The sequence below is a fragment of the Mytilus trossulus genome, chromosome 11 (assembly GCF_036588685.1).
Source record: "Mytilus trossulus isolate FHL-02 chromosome 11, PNRI_Mtr1.1.1.hap1, whole genome shotgun sequence".
NCBI lineage: Eukaryota > Metazoa > Mollusca > Bivalvia > Mytilida > Mytilidae > Mytilus > Mytilus trossulus.
Genome location: NC_086383.1, coordinates 15,140,081 through 15,152,611, shown reverse-complemented (window position 1 = coordinate 15,152,611; position 12,531 = coordinate 15,140,081).

The window sequence follows — 12,531 nt, the reverse complement described above, 5'->3', positions numbered from 1 at the left end:
ATGTATAATGTCAGGTGCGCTACCGTCTAGTTTTTCTTCTGAGCGTCTAACATTTCCCCCCCCGTTCACTTTCTAAAGTAATTGTTGTAGGTTCTGTAGAGCTATTTTTCGCAATATCTTCTTCAACTTTAAAACACGTAAATTTTGCTGTCTTTTCTATTTTTCGGAATGTCATATTGCAGAATTTATCTACATCAGAACTTATTGGCGTTGGGTTTCGCAAATTATTCATATCAACTTTTTTTACATTATCCGAACTATTGTCTGCTGACATATGTATTATGTCAGTTGCGTTTTCGTCGAAATTATCTTTTTCTGGACTTTTTTCATATTCTTTCTGTGTCATTTCCAAAGATATCGTTGATGATTTTGTAGAGTTATTTATCCCATCTTCTTCAACTTCCGTAAAATCTGTCGGCATTTCAAATCTGAGAACTCTGTTCCCGCACAGTGTATCTAGATCAAAATTTATTGACATTGTATCTCGTTGTTGATTCCAATCCACATTTTTGTCATTATCCGATCTATCGTCCGTTAATGTATGTGTTACGTCAGTTGTGTTTTCGTCTAGTTTTTCTTCTTCCGGACTATTTTCATATTTTTTCTTTGCAACTTCTATAGATATTGTTGTTGGTTTGGTTAAGATATCTATTGCTATATCTTCTTTAACTTCAAATTCCGTAATTTCTGTTGTGCTTTCGATTTTTCGGGCTGTCATATTGCAGGATCTATCAAGGTCAGAACTTATTGACGGTGAGTTTCGTGATTGATTCATATCAACATTTTCTTCAATATCAGAACTACCATCCATTGACATATGAATAATGTCATGTGCATTTTCGTCTAGTCGATCGTCTTCCGTTTTTTTTTCATAATCTTTCTGTGCCGCTTCAAAAATTCTTGTTGCTTGTTCTGTAGAGTATGTAGAGCTATCTACAGTCATATCTTCTTGAACTGCCGTATAATCTGTTTGCATTTTAATTTTGTTGCATGTGTGACTGTTTGATATAACGATATTAGATTTTATTGATGGTGAATGTGCACTAAGATCTCGTCTTCGATCAATTTCAACATTTTCCTCGATGTTAGAAATATTGTCTTGTGAGATGTATACTATGTTAGGTGTTTTGTCGTATGGTTTCTCTTCTATTCCTATGTCGCATTCTTTATGTACTATTTCTGTAGTACTAATTGCTGGTTGTGATAGGGTATCCATTACTGTCTTTTCATGAGCATCGGTAAAATCTGGAGTGTCAGTTTCCAGGACTGTCTCCGTGCATGGCTTATCAATATCAGATTTTATTGATGAAAGATATACTTTCCTATTAGTTTCAGAATGCTCCACGTTACTATATATATTGTCTGTTAAAATATATGTCGTGTCAGATGCGGTATCCTCTGCTTCCTTTCCATTTTCGTATTCTTCCTGTGCCCCTTTTATTACTGTTTCTGTTGTGTGTTCCATTGTTATATCAACTGACAATTCCTTTTCAATCTTGACCTTTTTTCTCGGACTTGAATCCAAATCACTTGGAATATCATACCTAGGTTTTGACTTTCGATGAAAAGCTGAGGGAATTGTTTCCAAAATACTTGGACTCATCTTCTCGTCAGAAGAATCAACATCTTTTCTGTTAGTTGTTTCGAAGTTCAGCTGACGGCGGGCAGATTCAATATAAGAAATATTAATTGGTTCAGCGGTATATTTAGATTTTCCTTTTGGCCATGTGTCTGCCCGTGACATGCCTATCTGACTTCCGTCGTAAACAGTCACATTTTTTGGTTTGCTTTGAGGTTCTTCAACATTTAAATGTTTATAAGTTTCAATTGTATCTTTACTTCCACTGATCTCAATAATACCGCCTTTCCTCTCTAACAACTTGTTTACAAATGTATTCGCCAAACATTTTGTACTATTTTTTGTACTGATAGATACATTATTTGATTGAACATCGTGCACTCTTTTAATACTCGATAAAAAATGTTTCCATTTTTTTTCGTTGTCAATAGTACGTTGCTTTTGTTGCTTATCCATTTTCATTTAATGTTTTTTTACCTAAATAAGATAAAACAAAACCATTAAAAGAGGGACGAAAGATACAAAAGGGACAGTCAAACTCGTAAATCTAAAACAAACTGACAACGCCATGGCTAAAATGAAAAAGAAAAACAGAAAAACAATAGTACACATGACACAACATAGAAAACTAAAGAATAAACAACACGAACCCCACCATTTGATTAAATGGTTCTCACCTAAATCAAAAAGAGCAAACAACAATGGTTTTAACCTAGATTAAAAAAAAGCAAACTCTTTTAGATAAGAAATGTGAAATTCACAGACTCGTAAATATTCAACAACTTTTACAGATATTTTGGGTTTAAATCTCTTTACCTGTATTCATTTCATCAAGAAACTATAAAATTCTGAATCTTTGCTTTTTTATCATCCTGGTAGCATTAAATGAAGATAACGGTGCTTTCTGTTATTGATTTATTGGTATTGATATTTTAACTGATTTATTTGTTGTTGCTAACCGTCTAACGGAAAATATTACATGCACTATGATTGCATGTACATTGTTTTGGATTCTTGTAGTAGATCGATACGCTGATTCGGATTTGTTCACATGCTTAGACCTTATTCTCGGACACATTTTCCTGACTTTGATCTACACTGTGCCTTTTTTCTCTTTTTTTTTATTAACCGCTAATAAAGATCTTATAACTTCAAACTATTTTCGACTTTTGAGTACCCCCCCCCCCCCCCCAAATAAAATGAACCCTTCGTAATAGCTTCAGAATAATTTTGATTTATTAAAATTTTTTACAGCAAGTTCTTATTCTCTTTTCAAATACGTAATATATCGTGTTATTCAATGAGGCTTACCATTTCAAAAACAAATGTGTGTCCTATGTTTGTTCTACTTTCGGTTTCTATTTAGAAATTAATCATCAAATGAATACACCATTACTTTTGTTTTTCTTTTGGTCTATTTCTTTTTTTCGCCATTGTGTTGTCAGTTTATTGTCGACTTATGAGTTTGAATGTCTCCCTTTTATCCTGTTCTTATGTACATGTATGTACTAAAAACACATAATAAAAAACTTCATTGCCATAAAAACTGACTGAATAGTGTTATCAGATTGTTTTTCGAAGCACAATTAAGATATAAACGTTACTAATATTTAGTTACTTAGAAGCAAAATGACATTGTACAATATACATGTATTTTGAAACAATGTGATATTAATCTGATGTGTATTTCAATTCGGGTCATATACATATAACTACTGAAATATGTATATACCATACATGCATGTGATGTGTTATATATGTGTTTCCTTATTTATTTAATCGATTTTTAACATATTTGTTAAAATTGAAGGAAAATGTGGGATGGGGATGATTGCCAGACAACTATCCAACAAAGTTCAAATGAAGTGGATGTAAGCAGTTATTGGTTGTTTCAAAACATGTTCGAATCTGAGGTACATATTAGAACTATTCCAAATTGTTACTAATATTTCATTTAACGTTTCGATACTGATGTTTTTATTTATATATATAAATATTTGTTTTTGTCGGAATGCACAAATTTAAGGAGAAACATTGATAGTCAAACAGCAAATAGACAATAGAAACAAGTTTTAAAAAACATGACCTATTGTTGTTGTTTTTGTTTTGTTTTTTTTGTTCTGATCTGTTTTTTGTTTTTCTTGATTGTTTGTTTTTTTAACAATTTTATTTTTTTTGCAATTGCAATTGCAAGAATAATATTTGGATTCTTATATGAACTTTTAAAAAATGTAAAAGCGAGTGATAAATTTATATTACCCAATTAAACAACACAACTTTGATTTACAGCTTGACATATATTACAGACAACTTTATTTTGTTAAAGAGCGCATTTTACCCTCTATATATTTCGTCTGGCTTTTTGTGTCGTTGGGGTACCGACTTGACATTATTTTGACTTTAAATGTATATCGCAGAGTAGAATACTCTGGGCTGTCAGTTGCAACGTATATTGTATATATTTATATGACTGAGAATGGAGGGTGGTCGATTTCATCAAAATCAAAACAAATAAAATTTATGTAAAATGTCCTGTATTTTTTTACTTTCAGTTTCAGTTTCAATTCCAAATTATAATAATTGACACGAAAACTTTGTTAATTGCTTTTTAGAAAGAATGAATTGGAGGTTCTTACAACTTGGAACACACGAATGCACCATAAATACTTGTCATGCGCTTATTTAGGTAATATATAGATTAAAAGAACACTTACCATAAAAAATGATCGAATATGTTTATCAGTAGGTTTTCCGCTCTAAATTTAGAAATATGTGTAATGACACTATTTATTTATTTACAGGATAAACGACAATGATCAATAACACATTTAAGAGGGTCTGGATAGGGTTTTCAAATAGAGAATAATGGGTAAAAAGAACAGAATAACGGGAGAAAGGCAAAAAAATAGATAGTATAGAGAAAAAATCGGCAAAGCAAATAAAGAGTAGAGAATAACGTAGTACAAAAATTAAAAGAATAGCGAAAAATGGTTTAAAGAATTAAATACAGAAACGAAGGACCCCCTTTTCCAGACCCTCGTCAAGGACACATTTAAATGCTTGTTCGGACATTCGTATGTTGACCAGTTGTGTAATTCAAGACAGGTCATTTCATAAAATTATGTATAAGCATAGCTGTGCTGCGTAATATAGTATTACGTATTAAGTGTTTCGTTATAAACCTAATCTATTTTTAACATACCTGGTTCATTTTCAAAAAATGTGCGTATCTGAAGTTGACCTAGAATAATTAACAATTCAATTCAAGTAAAATATTCATTGTCATATAAACTCTGAACAAAAAGTTTGTGACAAATAAAATAAACATGCAAAAAATACATTTTACAAAAAAAACGTAGGACATAAGTCACAAAACATAAAAAGTATAAAAACAAAACAATTTATCTGTATGATATATAAATATATCTATATAAAAAAATCAAGGGTCCCCTGTCCTCAGTTCTAATGCCTGTTTAAAAAATTTCTACTTCTTTTGAGGTTGACCGTCAAAGAAGATATTAAATTTTATAATTAACATATGACTAGATTTCTCAACTGTTTTATGTAGGCTTATTTATGGATACGTTTTAATGCTGATAAGCAGTTGAAAGAAAATATCAGAAAGAAATTGATTTAACATTATCATGATTATAAACAAACTGTTGCCCCGAGGTAATAAGTTTATTTAGTATGTGAGATATTGCATTGCCAAACTAATGTCGTGTAGTACAATTGATTACAAAGGGCTAATTCACTCTTAGCTTATAACTAGGGCAAAACCAGTTTTAAATATAATTCAAAAAACTATATTCCTTCCAGAAACAATTTTTCATATAATTTTTACTTTCCAAAAAGGGGTGTCTTTTTATTTTTGACAATTTCATATTTTGATTTATATATTATCTTTTAATAAATGTAAAGGAGATTTATATTCTATCAAATATAATCCTTCGATTAGACATTATATAATAGCGAGACGATAAGCTGATACATAATTCTGCATATTTAATAAAAGAAAATGTGGTATTTGAACCACACTACTCATCAAAAAGGTAGGGCCGATTCTTCTCAATTTGTTTCGCACTATGGTCATTTTCAAAAGACTCTCAGTCTTTATGGTTGTTCACAGCATCCCAGTCTAATGTGTGTACTTAACGCTTTTAACAAGATCATGGCGTATTTCTAAAACAGATCACCAGATTAAAAACACCAGAAGATTGCCCAAAACCGTAAATGAGTTATATTTTAGGTTTGTTTTGAGTCTTAATAAATAAAAAAAAAAATATAAGGACATCGTTTATGAAAACCAGAATTATCTTGGAAGTAAATTTAAGCTATGTATTTTCTTTAGATACAAAATAATTTTTTTTGGTAACTGCATACTTTGTTTCAAAATAAGACGAAATCATGCAAAATATAAATTGTACGGAAGCCGGTTAGCGTCAGGGTAGAGTTTATTTTTAAGTCGTTTAACTTAGCTAAGTTATTATTACGACTTAGCATATCTACATGTATATCGTTATAACAACTTATGCAGTATGGGCTTTGCTTATTGTTGAAGGCCGTACGGTGACCTATAGTTGCTATGTCTGTGTCATTTTGGTCTTTTGTGGATAGTTGTCTCCTTGGCAATCATATCACATCTTCTTTTTTATATTAGATAACTTGTTTTAACGACTTAGCTAACTCGTTTGTTTTTAAGTTGTTTAAACACGTTAGCTAAGTCGTTTTAATGAGTTAGCTTAGTTGTTTAAACTAGTTAGCTTAGTTGTTTAAACGAGATAGTTAAGTTGTTTAAACGAGTTAGCTAAGTCATTAAAACAAGTTAGCTTAGTCGTCTTAACGAGTTAGCTAAGTTATTTACACGACTTAACTAAGTCGTTAAAACAAGTAAGCTAAGTTGTAATAACGAGATAAATATGCTAAGTCGTTATTACACTTTAGCTAAGTTGTTATAACATGTTAGCTAAGTCGTTAAAACGACTTAAGATAAAACTCTTCCCTGACACCAACCGGCTTCCGTAGAATTTCCTTCCACAGCAACATATAACAACAGACCACTAAATAGCATTTTGTGACTTTATAAAATATTGCAATTATTGAAAAAAATGTTTAAGGTTGTGATATAGACTTTTTAATATTAAAATTTCAAGTATAGGTCTTTACTGGCTGTAGATTGTTACCATTTGAGTGAAACAAATGCAGGGGAAATTGTTCCTATACTTCTTAAAATATACGTATAACTAACCATAACTACTCGTTTAGCTAAAATTGACGACATTGCTACAACTCCCTAGGTAGTCCCAGAGGCAAAATGTGTGATTTTCATTGCGAAAATTTTCAGTGCATATACATTTGTTTTGTATAATGCGTGTTTAATGCATCAAACACTCAACGGCTCTTCGGCACATATATCATATAAATTATCTATTATATACTATGCGTGAGCAATACATTTAACATGATAGTTCTTACATTTCTATACAGGTGCGAACTTGTCTCCATTCTTTACTTTTCCTGTAATTAAATTTAAATGGATTCATAATAAAAGTCCGGATAAAAAGGGGTAATTTCATATACTTCTGCTACAGAGATTACGCAGGGCATCTATGAGTAACATAAAGGCTTTTCAGCAAGGATTCACAACAGTTTGAATAACACACTTTCCGTTTGACTTACCGTTTAAGCTACCATATCTAAATCACAGCTGAGTTTGTCTAGTACAAAACTATATTAATATCTGTATCACAAGTTTAATCTCGTCCTTTATCATGTTGATAGGGTTGACAGATTTTCTACGTGATGTTAAATATCTCCATTGAAATTTAAAAATCTACTTCCGCATTGATAAAGCAGGACATCTTCATATCGCATTTGCAAGTTCTGAATATGTATATAATATTTGCCGCCGGATCTTTAGCAGTGATCAATCAATAAATATCGCACAGATTGACTCCAAGAATCAAATTCAAAAAAAAGACTTTCCCATTTTTAAATGTTCTACTGGCAACATTTTAAAGGCGTAGTCAGGCAAACATGTAAATAGATGCTACTTGTTCAAAATACAGAAAAGGGACCAATATAGTATATGTCATATTGAGACTATGTTAATGCTCTATTATACAAAAAAAGCATACACACATGATCTATGGCTTTTGAGATACCTTTACTCAACATACAATCATACAACTTGCAAATTTCATGTGTAAGCATTTCTAAATTGTTTCATATTCGAAGATGTGATATTACGGTGGAAAGACCTTCGTTAATCTTGTGTTTTTTTTAATGATGATTCATTTGTATGTTTCGAAGTTTAGTGTTGCGCACATGATTTTCTATCTGCTTTGAAGACCTATTTGTAGCCTCAGGATGTGTGCTGCTCTTTGGTCAGGTTGTTTTCTCTTTGGCAAATTCCTCGTTTCAATTCTCTATTCTATATTTTACAAATGTTTATGTAACATTTTATTTTTCAGCATTTTACAAAGGTAAAGATGTTCTGTAATAAAATTGGACATGATAACGTAAGTACACCATATTCTAAAAAAAAGCGCTAAAAATGTATCAGCTGGTCAAAGATCACCAAGTATGACACATCAATTTTCAACCAAGGATTGAAGCTCGTAAACTCGTTAAACGCATTACTTCAAGAAAGTTGGAAGAGCACACTACGATCTCTCTCCGGAAGTTGATCGAACGCAATGTAGATTCGCCACGAGTTTTGTGTGTTCTTAGTTTATCACAAGATGTTCTACCAAATCACGTATACCAATGTTTCGAAACGAAAACGGATTGAATATATGTCCGTCAGTTACGGATAATTGAAACTGGAATCCGCAATTTTTTCGTTTTAAATGTGTAATTTCTACTCGCAGAGTTTTGTTTTTTTTTTAATTTTCTAAATCTTTGGAAAAATTTCGCAATTTTACAATTTATAAACAATTTAGTTTAATATGCAACATTGCGTCATATTTCTGAACTGTTCCTAACTTTTTTTAATAATAAACAAAACATAATTATAATGTGTACCCAAATATAATTTTATCAATTATAATTTAAACTTGTACTTAATTGTTGTCAGGACGACGGTTTGGATTTTTTTCTAAATTTCGTGTCAAAAGTAGCGTGGGCAACATACATTTGCGCGGATTTTAAAATGACACGCATTACATTTGCGCGGAAAATGGTATTACGTCTGCGCGAATTAACCTGTAGTTTACCTGAGTTTTTTAACCTGTAATTTGTTTTTCGATTATTGTTTTGAACATAAATTTACCATCATATCACATCTTGTTATTTCATATATTGATAAGCATATACAAGACAAGTCTTTATTTGAAAAAAACCCATAAAAAATCACTACATTTATGTAAAAGAAAAGTTTTGAATAAAATACATGGACTGATGGCTGGATGAGTTAAATAAAACATGTTCATTGTTGGTAGGTGTTGTTTCATCATTGGGCACAACCGCCCACATTGCTGGTGGAAGTTTTGACTCGCTGGTAAACGTAATTTTCAACAAAGTAGTCGGCAAATTTGTTGCAATTTTCATTTACAGCTCAATCATTAACATGTGTATGTTAGGTGACCGATAAAATAGTTCAAATTATTTTATTTTATTACGTAAATTTGTTTAAATTAAATGCAGTGTATTATTCCAATATTAATTATTTATTATTTTATAATAAGTTAAGGATTTATTTTTTATATGTTTTTGTATAAATCCGCGCAAATGTAGTAACTTTTCAACAGGTAAATTTCGCGCAAACGTAATGCGTTTTGTCACGCAAACGTGGATTTTTTTTCGCGAAAATATAGGAACCAATCCGCGTAAACGTAACGCGCCGGTAGATATAGTGACCACTCTCTAACATAAAGATTTTGATGAACCTTGCTTTGCAAATGAGTCTACAGATCTGTACATATCAAAGAGAGGCAAAAATTTCTTTTCAAATTATTATTTTGTTTTTTTCTATTAAACATTACGAAATGAAACACGCACGAGGTACAAAAAAAATGTGCGAGGTCACTGACTGCATTTTGTTTCCGATACAGACAGTATTAAAATAAAAACATTCCGGAGTAACGAACATATAATTACAAATACTGTCAAACTTATGTAATTATGATAAATTATAAATATTGTTAATATAGATATAATTATTAATTATAAACTAATTTTGTAGTAGAAAGACTGTTATTAACAGTAGTTCATTATTCAGATAATTATATTAATGTTATTTATAGATAATTTTACTGAATATTCTCTAAGGATATTTAGTAATAAGTTTAACAGGGATATTTAATGGGATTCTGTACATAAAGTACGTTACTGTTAAACAGCAATATGTACAATGAAAGATCAATTTAAGTGTTAAAAAAGGGAGGCGATAGATACATGTACATTCGTCTCAACTCGGCTGATTCCGTACCCTCATCTAACAGATAGAAGGAGAGTAGCGGATTCTACCGAGGATTGCCGAATGGCGATAGATACTAAAAGGATATTCAAACTCATAAGTCGAAAACAAACGGACAATGATATGGCAAAACGACCAAGACAATGATATGGCAAAACGACCAAGATAATGATATGGCAAAACGACCAAGACAATGATATGGCAAAACGACCAAGACAATGATATGACAAAACGACCAAGACAATGATATGGCAAAACGACCAAGACCATGATATGGCAAAACGACCAAACAATGATATGACAAAACGACCAAGACAATGATATGGCAAAACGACCAAGACAATTAACAGTATACGTCAAAACACAACATAGAAAACTAAAAGCTGAGCAACACGAACCACAGTGCTATAGAGAGCTCGTATTCCAATGTAGGTTATATTTCGTTTTTGGAATTATTTTGTTTAAACATTAGTATTGGTACTTGTTTTTTTTGGTTACTAGCCGCTGTTGTCATGTTCTGTGGATACATTCTCTTGTTTGCGTTGATATATATGAGCAAAAAGTACGAAAATAATATCCAAGTCGAGACTTCTGTCCATAAGTGGTCACGTGATAAATCTGTGCGTTCATTTCAAGTGTTTGACAGTTCATACATTAATGTAAAAGATTTTCAGAATACAGAGTATAATTTCGTACATTATTCTTTGCCCAATATTTACTATCCTTATAATTGTACTGAAACATTAGATCTGAAACCACAGAAGAATCATAATAAAAACCAAAGAACAGAGGATATTCTTTGCATGGTAAGTGATTATTGTTTTTGTAATCATGATTCGAATCCTTTAGGATTAGACAATGTTTGCAGTTTCATTTGTTTTCTCCCAATTTAAATTTTCCAAATATACCAGCCAGCCAGAAAGAAAACACATGCTGAAAATAAAACACACCCAATGAACGAGGATGGAGTCCTTCATTTCTGCAATCTTTAATTGTTAAGTTCGTTTTTCTCTTTTCTTTATTGTTTTGCTCATAATTCTGTATCTTTATATTTTAGCACCGAGTTGTTTACTATTCTTTATGTTTTGGCCTAATTTCCTATATTATTTATTTTTTGGTTAATTTTCTCTATATTCTTCAATTTATTTGTCCCATTCTTTAGATTTTGCCAATTATTCTCTATCATGTAAACCTCAATCCAGACCCTTATAAACTAAACGTTCCATATTGATCGGTACCATCTTTCAACATCAAAGTCTTCTTTTTAAAATTTATTCAGTGACAATTACATTTTAGCATGAAACCATAGACACGGCTATCTCTGCATCATTTTTATACTTCTACCTTGATTGTACATAAGTGGTGATCTCATTTCCAGTAATCTTTGAAAATATTTATTTTTAGAATTATCAATTGTCCAGCCTTAGTAAAAAAAAATGTACCAACTCCACCAGCATATGGGATATACATTACCAAACTTATTCAACATTCAAGAGCTTGCAGCTGATACTAGACTTGGTAAAACATTACCATTTAATGGGCAGGATTTTTATGAACCAGAACGTGTCATAGAACGTCGAAAAATATCAAGACTGTGTTGATAATTATTCTTTATCAACATCACAAATAATACACGTTAATTTTGAGGTGACAATTTTAGGTAATGACGTTGTTGATCATCTAAATAACGATTTATTGTATGCTTTCCTTTGTCCTTGTAATTATTACTCTAACCGTTAAGTAAATTTTGGTAATGTTAAATTGACAAACTCGGTAATTAAACTTCTTTTATTATGTTGGTTTGCTATCGTGAATTTTCGTTTTCTTAACTTTTGATTTTGCGTGTGTACTATATGTTCGTGCATTTTTGTTTCGTTTTTTTTTTTTTTTACGTATTTGTTTGTTGTATTATGATCGATGATAAGGATTATAATACAATTATTTTGACATTTTTACCTATGTATTGTTCTATAATAATTTATATATACTGTCGTTGTGTTATTTTGCCATGGTAAATATTTGTTAATACATTTGTTTGTTTCTAGAGTGATTGAGATTTTAACACATTATTGACTGTTGCACTCCTTTTATTGAAATTTTAACCTATATATTTGCTTCCCTCCGAGATTATTGTCAATGTACTGGAATGTTATGCGACTGTCATATATACGTAAATCTAGCTGTAAAACCAGATCATTCCATCATTTTCTGCATAAGGAAATGTCTGTGCCAGGTCAGGAGTATGCAAGTTTTTATTTGTTTGTTTGTTGTGTTTGAGCTTTTGATTTTGTCATCTAATTAAGAAATTTCCTTTTGATTTTTTTCGGAATTAAGTATTTTTTGTGAGTTAACCGACAACATCTTAGTAAAATAAGGTGATCGCTTATTTTTCCAGATTAATTAAGTATTTCCTTTAATTGGTTTTGAAAGGTAGCAGGATTATAATTTGGTACCCCAGATGCGCGTTTAGTCTAAATACGACTCATCTGTGATGCTCATATCAAGATAGATATGAAGCCATACAAGTATAAAC